Here is a 13,016-nt window from a genome sequence, read left to right as displayed (position 1 = left end):
AATGATCCAAGGTCTTTCCACCCCTGGTTGCGCAATCGATATGCTGATAAAATTTAGGGAGTCTTGTTTTCAGATTAGCCTTGTTAAAATCCCCAGCTACAATGAACGCAGCCTCCGGATAAATCGTTTCCAGTTTGCAGAGAGTTAAATAAAGTTCGTTCAGAGCCATCGATGTGTCTGCTTGGGGGGGGGATATATACGGCTGTGATTATAATCGAAGAGAATTCTCTTGGTAGATAATGCGGTCTACATTTGATTGTGAGGAATTCTAAATCAGGTGAACAGAAGGATTTGAGTTCCTGTATGTTTCTTTCATCACACCATGTCACGTTGGCCATGAGGCATACGCCCCCGCCCCTCTTCTTACCAGAAAGATGTTTGTTTCTGTCAGCGCGATGCGTGGAGAAACCCGTTGGCTGCACCGCTTCGGATAGAGTCTCTCCAGTGAGCCATGTTTCAGTGAAGCAATTTATACATAACTCAGTGAAATCACACTGCGCTTCCATTGCAAGGTACAGTTGAAGAGTAGGTTGTTAAACCAATTAAAGACTTAAACTGCCCCCCCCCCCCCCCCAATATATTTTAGGATGATGTAGAAGACGCCCCGAGAAGTCACAGCATTTCACTTCAGCATGCAGGATCAGGTACTGTATAGGGTATTAGCTAAAGTAAGGTGCATTCTTGTATACACATCCCTAGAGGTTCCTTTACATTACTTATTGACCACAATCTGTTTTCTTTCTAGGTGATACTGAAAACAAAATGCACGGTGAGCTGTGAACTGGTTATGTAGTCTACTGTGTGTAATGCTGAAGGCTTGATGCATGGCAAGACATAATAGTTGTGATGACTTGAGTAGTTATATATATATCACTGAAAACCCCTTTTAGTAATAGTGGCTTTTGTTTGCATGGTGGTATTGTGAAAGTAGGTTGTAATTTGACTTGATCAACCAATTAGGCACTACTCTTAATATTTATTCTTCCTTTTTCTTCAAGGAAGCAGATGTTCTTATAAGGGACACCTTAGAGGCAGCAAGGTAGTGTGAACTCCAAACATTTAAAGCCACTGTTTCCCTCCCCAGTGTAATTGGGATGGACAGGGAAGACTCCATTACAACCCTTAAAGGACTACGGTTGTATGATGGCCTGGATGAAGAGGAAAATATTCTCAAGGAACCATTCATGTTACAGAGAGATTGAGATATTCTATGTGGAGGCAGTTGACAACAAGAACATTACTGTCTTTGCCTCTTGAGGAGCAGGAGTGAAGCCATTTTTGAGGAGTGGTCAAACCTTGTTTTTGTCTGCTGTGTTAATTGTTTCAATTGTTAATTGTGTTAAGTTGTTTAGTAAAGATGACGTTGAAGTCACCCGAGTCTCTGATCTCTGTACTGGAGCTGGTATAACTTAATGTACAAAGCACATTCAGCTTGTCAGTATGTCTATATGGTATAGTCTGTCTCCATTCTCATGAGGAAAGTAAATAGCATTATAAATAAGGATAGGTAGTAATTGTGTGTGTGTGTGTGTGTGTATATATATATATATATATATATATATATATATAATATATATATATATATATATATATGCTCAATGAAATAATATAAGTTATAACATTTATCAACACAATTTTAACAGTACATGACATGCATAACAAGTCTGTTGTTCACTGCAGAAATATCAGTAACTTGTCTCATAGCATGAAGCACAAAGTGTTGCAACACATCTGCTGGTACCACTTTATATAATATTTCTTAAGATCTTCAAAAATGAAATATGTTTGTATTCAACGTGTGTGTTTGTATTCAGTGTGTAACCGTCAAACCTCAGACAAAAAATGTGGGTGGGGTCAAATGTTTGACTCCGCCCACATCAAGCCTGGCCCGAATTGCACACTGCAGTCAGGGGTACTTGGCTTCCACCTGCAAGTATGGGTAACTGCATACGTGGGTGTGTCATCAGAAGTGGGAGGATCAACAGCGATAGGCGTTACATCAACCATGTGAAACAAGGTTGGGAGAGCTAAGTCACTCTATTCTTAATACTATGAGAATCATACTGTGGCTTTTGAATGTTAACAAAACACAACAGACTCCTAACTAAATGTGAAAATAAAAGTTATTTTTAAGGCGGTTATTAGTCTACCAGTTTTTCATTTACCAATAAATCATTATTAGGCCTATAACTCATGTCTGTTCGACTACCATTGGATGACGATACAAATGTTTTTTTGTGAATAAGGCTCATTACAATTACTCTTGTATAATTGGGAAGCAAACAGCCTACAGGTTTTTCATTTAGCAATAAATCTGTTTGATTGTTATAACCAGGGGTGAGAGCATATGTGAAAGTATATTTAATTTCTTCCCGGTACGGGATCTCCTTTGTGAGCGCACGCAGCTGCACCAACATTATTTATGGGTGGCCGCCCTAAGCGAGACAAGAAATTGCCACCCTCACTCAATTTGAGCCCTGTTTTTATTTTTGTTTAACTAGTCAAGTCAGTTAAGAATAAATTATTATTTACAATGACACCTCCCTGGTCACAAAACCATGTACATTGGTTATATACTTCACATTTCGTCATAAATGTCCCTCCTCCTCTCAGATACAATGGCAATATAGTTCACAAGCCTTCTCACATTGTCTGCCACCTGTTAAACAATCTACTACAAGCCCAAGGTCTCTCCCCTCCCTGGGTAGGGACAGAATGTCCTGTAAGGAACATAGTATTCCAGCCGGTCTGACGATAGCTCCATTCGTTTCTACCAAGGAACAGAAAGTCCTTGTTCTAATTCTTGACTAAAACTACACACCTTATATTCAGTATTATGATTATAATAAGATTCATACATTCATACAGTAGCAGAGTAGTATTCTGTTTAGTTATAATTCTAAGCTAAATGTATACATAATTTAGGCATTATTCATAAAAATCCCATAACAGTACTGTACTATACTGTACTGAAATATACTACTTGACTATACTATACTGTACTGAACTCTACTCTACTTTATTGTTGTGTGCTGTACTCTACTCTACTGAGCTGTACTTTGATGTCCAAATTTGTGAAATATAGTTGTCAATGCTACGTTCAGTTGTTGCTCGGTACGGACCAACCACATTTGGTCTTGTTTGGTGGCAGAGCTCATTAAAATAATACCCAAATATGCAAAGGAGGATATTTCATATTTTTACCTTTGTATGCCTATTTAGGATACATCACCATGAAGAGAAGGACATTCATTTCCATACTTATGTATTTCTGTGTACAGATCAGGAACCCATGATGAAATTCCTTTACCGCAATTACAGTTGAAGTCGGATGTTTACATACACCTTAGCCAAATACATTTAAACTCAGTTTTTCACAATTCCTGACATCAGAGTAAAAATTCCCTGTCTTAAGTCAGTTAGGATCACCACTTTATTTTAAGAATGTGAAATGTCATAATAATAGTAGAGAGAATGATTTATTTCAGCTTTTATTTCTTCCATCACATTCCCAGTGGGTCAGAAATGTACATACACTCAATTAGTATTTGGTAGCATTGCCTTTAAATTGTTTAACTTGGGTCAAACGTTCTGGGTAACCTTCCACAAGCTTCCCACAATAAGTTGGGTGAATTTTGGCCCATTCCTCCTGATAGAGCTGATGTAACTGAGTCAGGTTTATAGGCCTCCTTGCTCGCACACAATCTTTCAGTTCTGCCCACAAATTTTCTATAGGATTGAGGTCAGGGCTTTGTGATGGCCACTCCAATACCTTGACTTTGTTGTCCTTAAGCCATTTCGCCACAACTTTGGAAGTATGTTTGGGGTCATTGTCCATTTGGAAGACCCATTTGTGACCAAGCTTTAACTTCCTGACTGATGTCTTGAGATGTTGCTTCAATATATCCACATCATTTTCCATCCACATCATTTTCCATCCTCATGACGCCATCAATTTGATGCTGCCACCCCCGTGCATCACGGTTAGGTTGGTGTTCTTCGGCTTGCAAGCCTCCCCTTTTTCCTCCAAACATAACGATGGTCATTATGGCCAAAAAGTTCTATTTTTGTTTCATCAGACCAGAGGACATTTCTCAAAAAAGTACGCTCTTTGTCCCCATGTTTAGCTGCAAACCGTAGTCTGGCTTTTTTATGGCGGTTTTGGAGCAGTGGCTTCTTCCTTGCTCAACGGCCTTTCAGGTTATGTGGATATAGGACTTGTTTTACTGTGGATATAGATACTTTTGTACCTGTTTCCTCCAGCATCTTCACAAGGTCCTTTGCTGTTGTTCTGGGATTGATTTGCACTTTTCGCACCAAAGTACATTCATCTCTAGGACACAGAACACATTTCCTTCCTGAGCGGTATGACGGCTGCATGGTCCCATGGTGTTTATACTTGCATACTATTGTTTGTACAGATGAATGTGGTACCTTGAGGTGTTTGGAAGTTGCTCCAAAGGATGAACCAGACTTGAGGCATACAATTTCTTTCTGAGGTCTTGGCTGATTTATTTTGATTTTCCCATGATGTCAGAGCAAAGAGGCACTGAGTTTGAAGGTAGGCCTTGAAATACATCCACCGGTACACCTCCAATTGACTCAAATGATGTCAATTAGCCTATCAGAAGCTTCTAAAGCCATGACATAATTTTCTGGAATTTTCCAAGCTGTTTAAAGGCACAGTCAACTTAGTGTATGTAAACCTCTGACCCACTGGAATTGTGATAACGTGAATTATAAGTGAAATAGTCTGTCTGTAAACAATTGTTGGAAAAATGACTTGTGCCATGCACAAAGTAGATCCTAACCGACTTGCCAAAACTATAGTTTGTTTACAAGAAATTTGTGGAGTGGTTGAAAAACGAGTTTTAATGTCTCCAACCTAAGTGCATGTTAACTTCCGACTTCAACTGTATGTTACACGGTGTACATACACATCACTTACAGTAGTTCAGTAACCAAATATATATATTTTTTAATCAAAGTCAAGGTGCCATGTCATAGGTGACACCCCATTCTTTCTGCAGACATCTTTGAATTTTATTTCAGAGCAGATATTTAACCTGAGGGAGATTTTACTGAAATTTTGTTACCAAACTTTGCATCTGCACAGATCCTCCAGTAATTGTGTTTTTTGTCAAATGTAAATTGTTGATAGTAGTCCTTGTGCATCGAATTGTATGGTTTGAGAAACTTTGAAATCAATGTTTCTTGTTTGGCATACATTTTAAGTCAGACATCTCAGTCTCAATTCATCATTGTGGAATTGCCCATATGTTTCAACGGGGACTGTAAACAGCGAGGCACACGTCCAAAAGTGGAAGTCGTGTCACGGGCTCTCTTGCTTTTTCTCTGAAAACCATATGTGTCTGATTTTTGCCGATGGCACTGATGGTGGCTAACCAGTGGAGATGGATGACTCATAACTCATCCAAGATGAGTGTCGAAAATTGAACTGCACTTGTCAGAGCACATTATAAGTCATGTGCCCATTTATGCAGTGTTCTGTGGAGCACAAGAAGAGGTTGGCAGATTGAGCCTTTAAGGTCAAGAAAGCGAAGTAATAGAATGACCACAATGACAGGGACAAATGGCCCACTAGTTGAATTCACAGAGATTTGAGAGTGGAGGGTTTAATATAGTCACGGAGTAGCTCTGATGGACTTGTATGTTTGTCGTCCGTCAACTGATGTGTGTGCTACTGTAGGTGTATGTTCCATTCTCCTGAAGTTCTTGGTACATTAGATGTATACAATTTTTTATTTATTGCTGTACAACATTTACATGGCTATAATCTACCAAGGTAACGTTAGCTAACGAAACCTGTTATACTATCATCACCGAGAGTCCTGTTGGCTGTGACCGACTGTTTATCCCAGTGACAGAAGTGAAGATTTTATAATTTCCCCTGAGACTATGTCAGTTTGTGGGCACACATTGAGCACGGTTACATGCACACAATAATGTGATTATTGTGGATAGTCAGGTTAATATAATAGTTTGTTTAAAACGTTTAAGTTACATGCTTTGCAAGAAGAACAATTTCCCTACTAATCCTGTTTACATGGACAAATCTGAAATCAGGCTACTATTGGTACTTTTGATCAGTGGCGATTTTAGCATGTAAATCTTGGTGGGGGAAAAATAGAAGTAGGACGCATGCCAGTGTAACCGATGTGAAATGGCTAGCTAGTTAGCGGGCTGCGCGCTAATAGCGTTTCAATCGGTGACGTCACTCCCCTTGCTCTGCAAGGGCTGCAGCTTTTGTGGAGCAATGAGTAACAATGCTTCGAGGGTGGCTGTTGTCAATGTGTGCGAGCCCAGGTAGGGGCGAGGAAAGGGACGGAAGCAAAACTGTTACACCAGCAAAGTCATTACACAACACTAAGCAATACATTAATTGCACTATAACGGTGACAAACAATGCCCACAAACTGTTAGGGCCAACATAAAGCTGTCCCAACAGCAGTACCAACACTCACTACATCTGGCTAACAGTGTAGCCTTGTCTGGCAGCGATACAGTTTATTCTGCCTCATTTACTGGCTTTTCAAAAACGTAACTGATATGGCAGACTTGCTTAAACAAATGTGGTTTCTACTGAGAGTTGAGATGTACAAACTATGGCATAAGGGGACAACAAGCGGATAAGAGGCAATTCGTAATTTTGTTTAAGACATTAATGAATGAGCCAGGACGGATGTAATCAATATAACTATTTGTTCAGCACTTTTGAAATGTACAGCAACAGAATTCAGAACATGGGCCGTTCTTACAGTGTTCTCCATGTACACCAAGTCAGAACTGTAGGATAAATAAAGGGGGCGCATATTCAGACAATGAAAGTTCTAACAATATTCGATGATTAAATTGATCAAAAACAGGTTATAGACTACATGTGCAACACCGAGTCAGAACTGTAACGTTTGGCGAAATGAAGAGGGGAAAATAGACCAAATTATTAGGGTTAGGCACATTGGCTACTAACAGCTTACTAGACAATGTTGTATTACTTTCTTAGCTACAGTATACGTATCTCCCTGGCATATTACATAATTGATGCAGCAGCATATAAGACATTTTTGGACTCACCTTGTGATGTGCTCACTTGAACAGGAAGGTGGCACGGCGGTCCCATCATGTGCAAAGGCCGGATTTACAATTCCAAGTTGGATGACCTTTCAAAATGCATTTTCCCAGTCTGTGCTGGTTTATCCCCGACTTCCCAGTTGCCATGCTTCCAGTTAGCCACTGTCACTGATTCTTTCCAAACCACTCTTTGTTGAATTTGCGATTTCCAACTTGTGTAATGTTTATGTCCAATGGCTGATGAGCACCGATGCGTTTTATCTATAATCTCTCTTCATTATTTATCTTTATATGACAAGGATTAAAAAAGGATTTGCCAGTAGATTGTCAAATTAATTCAGTCAAAATGACTGCTTGCTAAGATTTTTAAAGTAAGATGTTGACATGATCAGTCCAATCAAAGCTACTGTACATATAACGTGATTTGACATCATTTTATCTGTGGCCAATGATCTTGAGCCTTCTTGGAAGGGCACTACTAATGTAATTCTATGGCAGGAGCCTAAGGGCTTGAATTTTCGATGTCTACCCTTACTACTTGGCCGTGACATAGTGTCCCCATGAGTGACAGAACACAGCCAATCACGGTGCAACACTCCTATATTCTGCTGGCTTGCCCCACTACAGAAAGCACTGAGCTAGGCTGAAACACCTGCATTTTGGAGCTGCCTTACTCAAGAAAACAAAAAAAGAGACCATGTTTGTCTGCTGCTTTATTAACTCCACAATATATATATTTTACATTGTTTGCAAACTGGTATGTGACTCATATTAATGCCAAAATAACATGCAAAACAGGCAAGCCACCTCATATTTTTATTTTAGAATTTTTGCTAAAAATGCGGGGCTCAATGCCCTGAATGACAGGTTGCCACTGCTTTTGATAAATGCAGAAAATTGGCAATCAAAATACGTTCTATCACAGTGATCATGTTATTTTTGCGAATACTTTTTGATTCTGAATTCGGTAGGCATAATTAATGGTAGGCTTAATTAATGGTAGGCTTCATTAATGGTAGGCTTAATTAATGGTAGCTTCATGTGGCTAGTAGGCCTATATGTAGCAAACAGAACATTACCTTCTCACCACTGGGAAATTGTCATTTTCTTATTTAATTTGTTTATATGTTGGCGCAATTACTGTAGTTACCTGTGGTACGGAGCTCAAGTTTAGCCCACCGGAGTATTTCATATCTATTGCTTCTGATATTATGTTGCTCAGAGTGTTGTCTATTTGCAATTATATGTGACATTTGAATCATCCGTTATTGATACTCTTCTTTATATTCCTTGTTAATATGCATCGACTCCCTATTCGCCAGTCTCTACTCAACTATCTGCTTGCGCCTGTTACGCGCAGCTGGTGTGTCTTAAATTGGTCTTCTTAATTTGTTTGTACAGCGTTGGTGAAGGCATAAGGCCAAAATGTGTGCTCCATTCCTTTCTACATATATAGAACCTTGCACTTTTTGTGTTCTTTCGAGCATGGATTAAAATAAGCCTCCTTGGCCTATTCCTTTTCATGATTTTGAGTGTGAGTACTTTTTGAACTCTACTGAAATAGAAGAGGCCAGACATTTCTCTAAAATGTTGTGCACAAATTTGTTTGCATCCCTGTTAGTGAGTATTTCTCCTTTGCCAAAAGAATTCATCCACCTGACAAGTGTGACATCAAGAAGCTGATTAAGCACCATTATCATTACATAGATGCATCTTGTGCTGGGGACAATAAAAGGCTACTCTAAAATGTGCAGTTTTGTCACACAACACAATGCCACAAGTTTTGAGGGAGTGTGCAATTGGCATGCTGACAGCAGAAATTGACACCAGAGCTGTTGCCAGAGAATTTAATGTTAATTTCGCCACCAAAGTTTTAGAGAATTTGGCAGTACGTCCAACTGGCCTCACAACCGCAGACAACGTGTGACCACGCCAGCCCAGGACCTCCACATCCGTCTGGCCACTGCCATGCTGGAGAAGTGTGCTCTTCACAGCATTTGCTGATGTCAATGTTTTGAACAGCGTGCCTCGTGGTGGAGTTATGGTATGGGCGGGCATAAGCTAAAGACAAACGCAATTGCATTTTATCTGTGGCAATTTGAAACCACATACCGTGAAGAGACCCTGAGGCCCATTGTCGTGCCATTCAGACGCCGCCATCACGTCATGTTTCAGCATGATAATGAAAGGCCCCATGTCACAAGGATCTGTACACAATTCCTGGAAGCTGAAAATGTCCCAGTTCTGTTTGCATATTTGCCAGACAGGTCAACCATTGTCACCCAGACATGTCACCCTGGATCGACGTGTATGACAGCGTGTTCCAGTTCCCGCCAATAACAAGCAACTTTGCGCAGCCATTGAAGAGGAGTGGGACAACATTCCACAGGACACAATCAACTGCCTGATCAACTCTGTGAAGGAGATGTTGCACTGCATGAGGCAAATGGTGGTCACATCAGAGACTGAATGGTTTTCTGATCCACACCCCTACCTTTTTGTAAGGTATCTGTGACCAACAGATTCTCAGTCATGTGAAATCCATAGATTAAGGCCTAATGAATTTATTTAAATAGACTGACTTCCTTATATGAGCTGTATATCAGTAAAATCTTAAATTGTTGCATGTTGGGTTTATATATTTTTTCAGTGTATATATCATAAGGACGTGGTAGCCTAAACCTACTTGTGATGTTAACTTCTCCAATGGTTGTTGAGATCTGATATTCTGCACAGCATAAAGACGAGACATATGCCAATGTCATAGGCCTATCTTCAACCAATCAGATTTCTCATATACTTTTGGGCTAAATACCAGCTAAATTTGGAGGACAGTTAGGCCTAACTACTGACAAAGCATGCTTCTGATGAAGAGCGACAAATGTGAGTAAATTGTCATATTAGACTGAAAGATAAGGTAATTCTGTCAAATTGGCAGCGTAGCCTAGTGGTTAGAGTGTTGGACTAATAACTGAAATGTTGCAAGTTCAAATCCCTGAGCTGACAAGGTACAAACCTGTTGTTCTGCTCCTGAACAAGGCTGTTCCACTGTTCCTAAGCAATCATTGAAAATAAGAATTTGTTCTTAACTGACTTGCCTAGTTAAATAAAGTTTAAATAAAAAGTTGTGAGGCCTTCCATACTCGTTCAACATCCCGCTTTAAAAGTCTCCCTTCCTAACTGTTGTACATTCTGAGACCAACCCAAAAATTTTCCTTGGCAAAATATTCCCCGATTTTCAAAAAACAACCTCACGCTGTTTTATGAAAATAACATTACCGTTACACCAAAATCACCACCTTATTTCTTATGAGATTTTATGATGGTTAGTTTAATAGTCCCAAAATATTTTAATGTGGCAACTCAAAAGCGGGTGTCACTAGGCAGAATGTACTTTGATTGAAACAAAATACAAGAAGGCTATATAGTTTTAAACTTTATTTACAAGGGCAGACATTAACACCATCTGCTCTACTTCGCTCATGAAACGGTTATTCAAGAAGATCTAAATGCATATTCCCATGACACTGATTGAGATCAAATGATTGGCATGCAGACCAGTGGTCGTCGATGCCGTTTAAGATTTTTAAATGTATTTTATGAGTATGGCCTTATTTCTGTAACAGAATATTAGATGACTGTCATTCATATTCCATTCACCCAGGTCAGTGTAACTGTAACGTTCGTCGTCTTCCTCTGATGAGGAGTAAGAGAGGTCGGACCAATTTGCAGCGTGGTACGTGTCCATTTTAATAAGACAAACTGAACACTACAAAAATACAAAATAACAAAGTGAAACAAACGAAACGGTCCCGTGTGGTAACAAACACTAGCACGGAAAATAATCACCCACAACTCAAAAGTGAAACCAGGCTACCTAAATATGGTTCTCAATCAGGGACAATGATAAACAGCTGCCTCTGATTGAGAACCATACCAGGCCGAACACAGAAATCCCAAAACATAGAAAAAAGGAACATAGACAACCCACCCAAATCACGCCCTGACCATACTGAAACAAAGACATTATAAAAGAACTAAGGTCAGAACGTGACAGCACCCCCCCCCCCCCCCCCCCCCAGCCGCAAAACCTAAACCTATATGGGAGGGTCTGGGTGGGTGTCTGCGCGGGACGTGGACCCCACTCCACCATAGTCCTTCTCCGCCTCTTTACCCGCCTCCATGGCCTCTTTAACGCGGCGACTCTCGCGGCGACTCTCGCGGCGACTCTCTCTCTTGCTTCTCTTTCATTTATGAAGAAATGAAACTGTTCAACTATTGTCTTTCTTACTCTTTAAGCTAACTACTCACCACATGTTATGCACTGTAGTGCTAGCTAGCTGTAGCTTATGCTTTCAGTACTAGATTCTTTCTCTGATCCTTTGATTGGGTGGACAACATGTCACTTCATGCTGTCTATGGAAGGGGGTGAGAATGGGAGGGGGTGAGAACCATGAGCATCCTAGGTTTTGGATTAAAGTCAATGTACCCAGAGGAGGACGGAAACTTGCTGTCCTCCGGCTACACCATGGTGCTACCCTACAAAGTGCTGTTGAGGCTACTGTTGACCTTCATTGCAAAACAGTGAGTTTTAATAATGATGATGCCATGGCCTGTTTTAACATTAGGTACAGTGCATTCCGAAATGTTTAGACCCCTTCCCTTTTCCATATTTTGTTATTTTACAGCCTTATTCTAAAATTAAAAATGAAATCATTTTTTCCCTCATCAATCTACACACAACAAACCATAATGACGAAGCAAAACATTTGTTCATCCTTGAAGTTTCTACAACTTCATTGGAGTCCATTGTGGTAAATTCAATTAATTGGGCATGATTTGGAAAGGCACACACCTGTCTATATGAGGTCCAACAGCTGACAGTACATGTCAGAGCAAAAACCAAGCCATGAGGTCGAAGGAATTGTCCATAGAACATCGAGACGGGATTGTGTCAAGGCACAGATCTGGGGAAGGGTACCAAAAAAATGTCTGCAGCATTGAAGGTCCCCAAGAACACAGTGGCCTCCATCGTTCTTAAATGGAAAAAGTTTGGAACCACCAACCTCTTCCTAGAGCTGGCCGCCTGGCCAAACTGAGCAATCAGGGGAGAAGAGCCTTGGTCAGGGAAGTGACCAAGAACCCGACGGTCACTTTGACCGAGCTCCAGAGTTCGTCTGTGGAGATCGGAGAACATTCCAGATGGACAACCACAGTGGAGGGTGCTGAGGGGAGGACGACTCATAATAATGTCTGAAACGGAGCGAATGGAATGGCATCAAACACATGGAAACCATCCCCACCATATTTGATACAATTCCACTAATTCCGCTCCAGCCGATACCACAAACCCATCCTCCCCAATTAAGATACCACCAACATCATGTGAATAACCATTTCTGCTGCACTCCACCAATCAGGCCTTTGTGGTATAGTGGCCAGACGGAAGCCAATCCTCAGTAAAAGGCACATGACAGCCCGCTTGGAGTTTGCCAAAAGGCAAAGGACTCTCAGGCCATGACAAACAAGATTCTCTGCTCTGATGAAACCAAGATTGAACTATTTGGCCTGAATGCCAAGCGTCACATCTGGAGGAAACCAGGCACCATCCCTACGGTGAAGCATTGTGGTGGCAGCATCATGCAGTGGGGATGTTTTTCAGTGGCAGGGACTGGGAGACTAGTTAGGATCGAGGGAAAGATGAACGGATCAATGTACAGACAGATCCTTGATGAAAATCTGCTCTAGAGTGCTCAGGACCTCAGACTGGGGCGAAGGTTTACCTTCCAATAGGACAACGACCCTAAGCACACAGCCAAGACAACGCAGGTGTGGCTTTGGGACAAGTCTCTGAATGTCCTTGAGTGGCCCAGCTAGACCCTGGACTTGAACCCAATCGAACATCTCTGGAGAGACCTGAAAAT

The 13,016-nt window shown here is 40.8% G+C and overlaps 1 long non-coding RNA gene across 1 annotated transcript; it reads left to right on the top strand.

Annotated features, from left to right (window-relative positions):
• The first annotated feature begins 434 nt into the window (after positions 1-434).
• On the top strand, positions 435-1,377 carry LOC110489334 (uncharacterized). The gene is made up of 3 exons (XR_002468554.3): positions 435-644; positions 746-769; positions 999-1,377. It is a non-coding gene; the product is annotated as an uncharacterized LOC110489334 (long non-coding RNA).
• The last annotated feature ends 11,639 nt before the right edge of the window (positions 1,378-13,016 follow it).

Source organism: Oncorhynchus mykiss, chromosome 30, assembly GCF_057628025.1.
Source record: "Oncorhynchus mykiss isolate SJ-2025 chromosome 30, ASM5762802v1, whole genome shotgun sequence".
Lineage (NCBI taxonomy): Eukaryota > Metazoa > Chordata > Actinopteri > Salmoniformes > Salmonidae > Oncorhynchus > Oncorhynchus mykiss.
The sequence above is the reverse complement of the archived record's forward strand: the minus strand, read 5'-3'. Positions and strand labels throughout refer to the sequence as shown.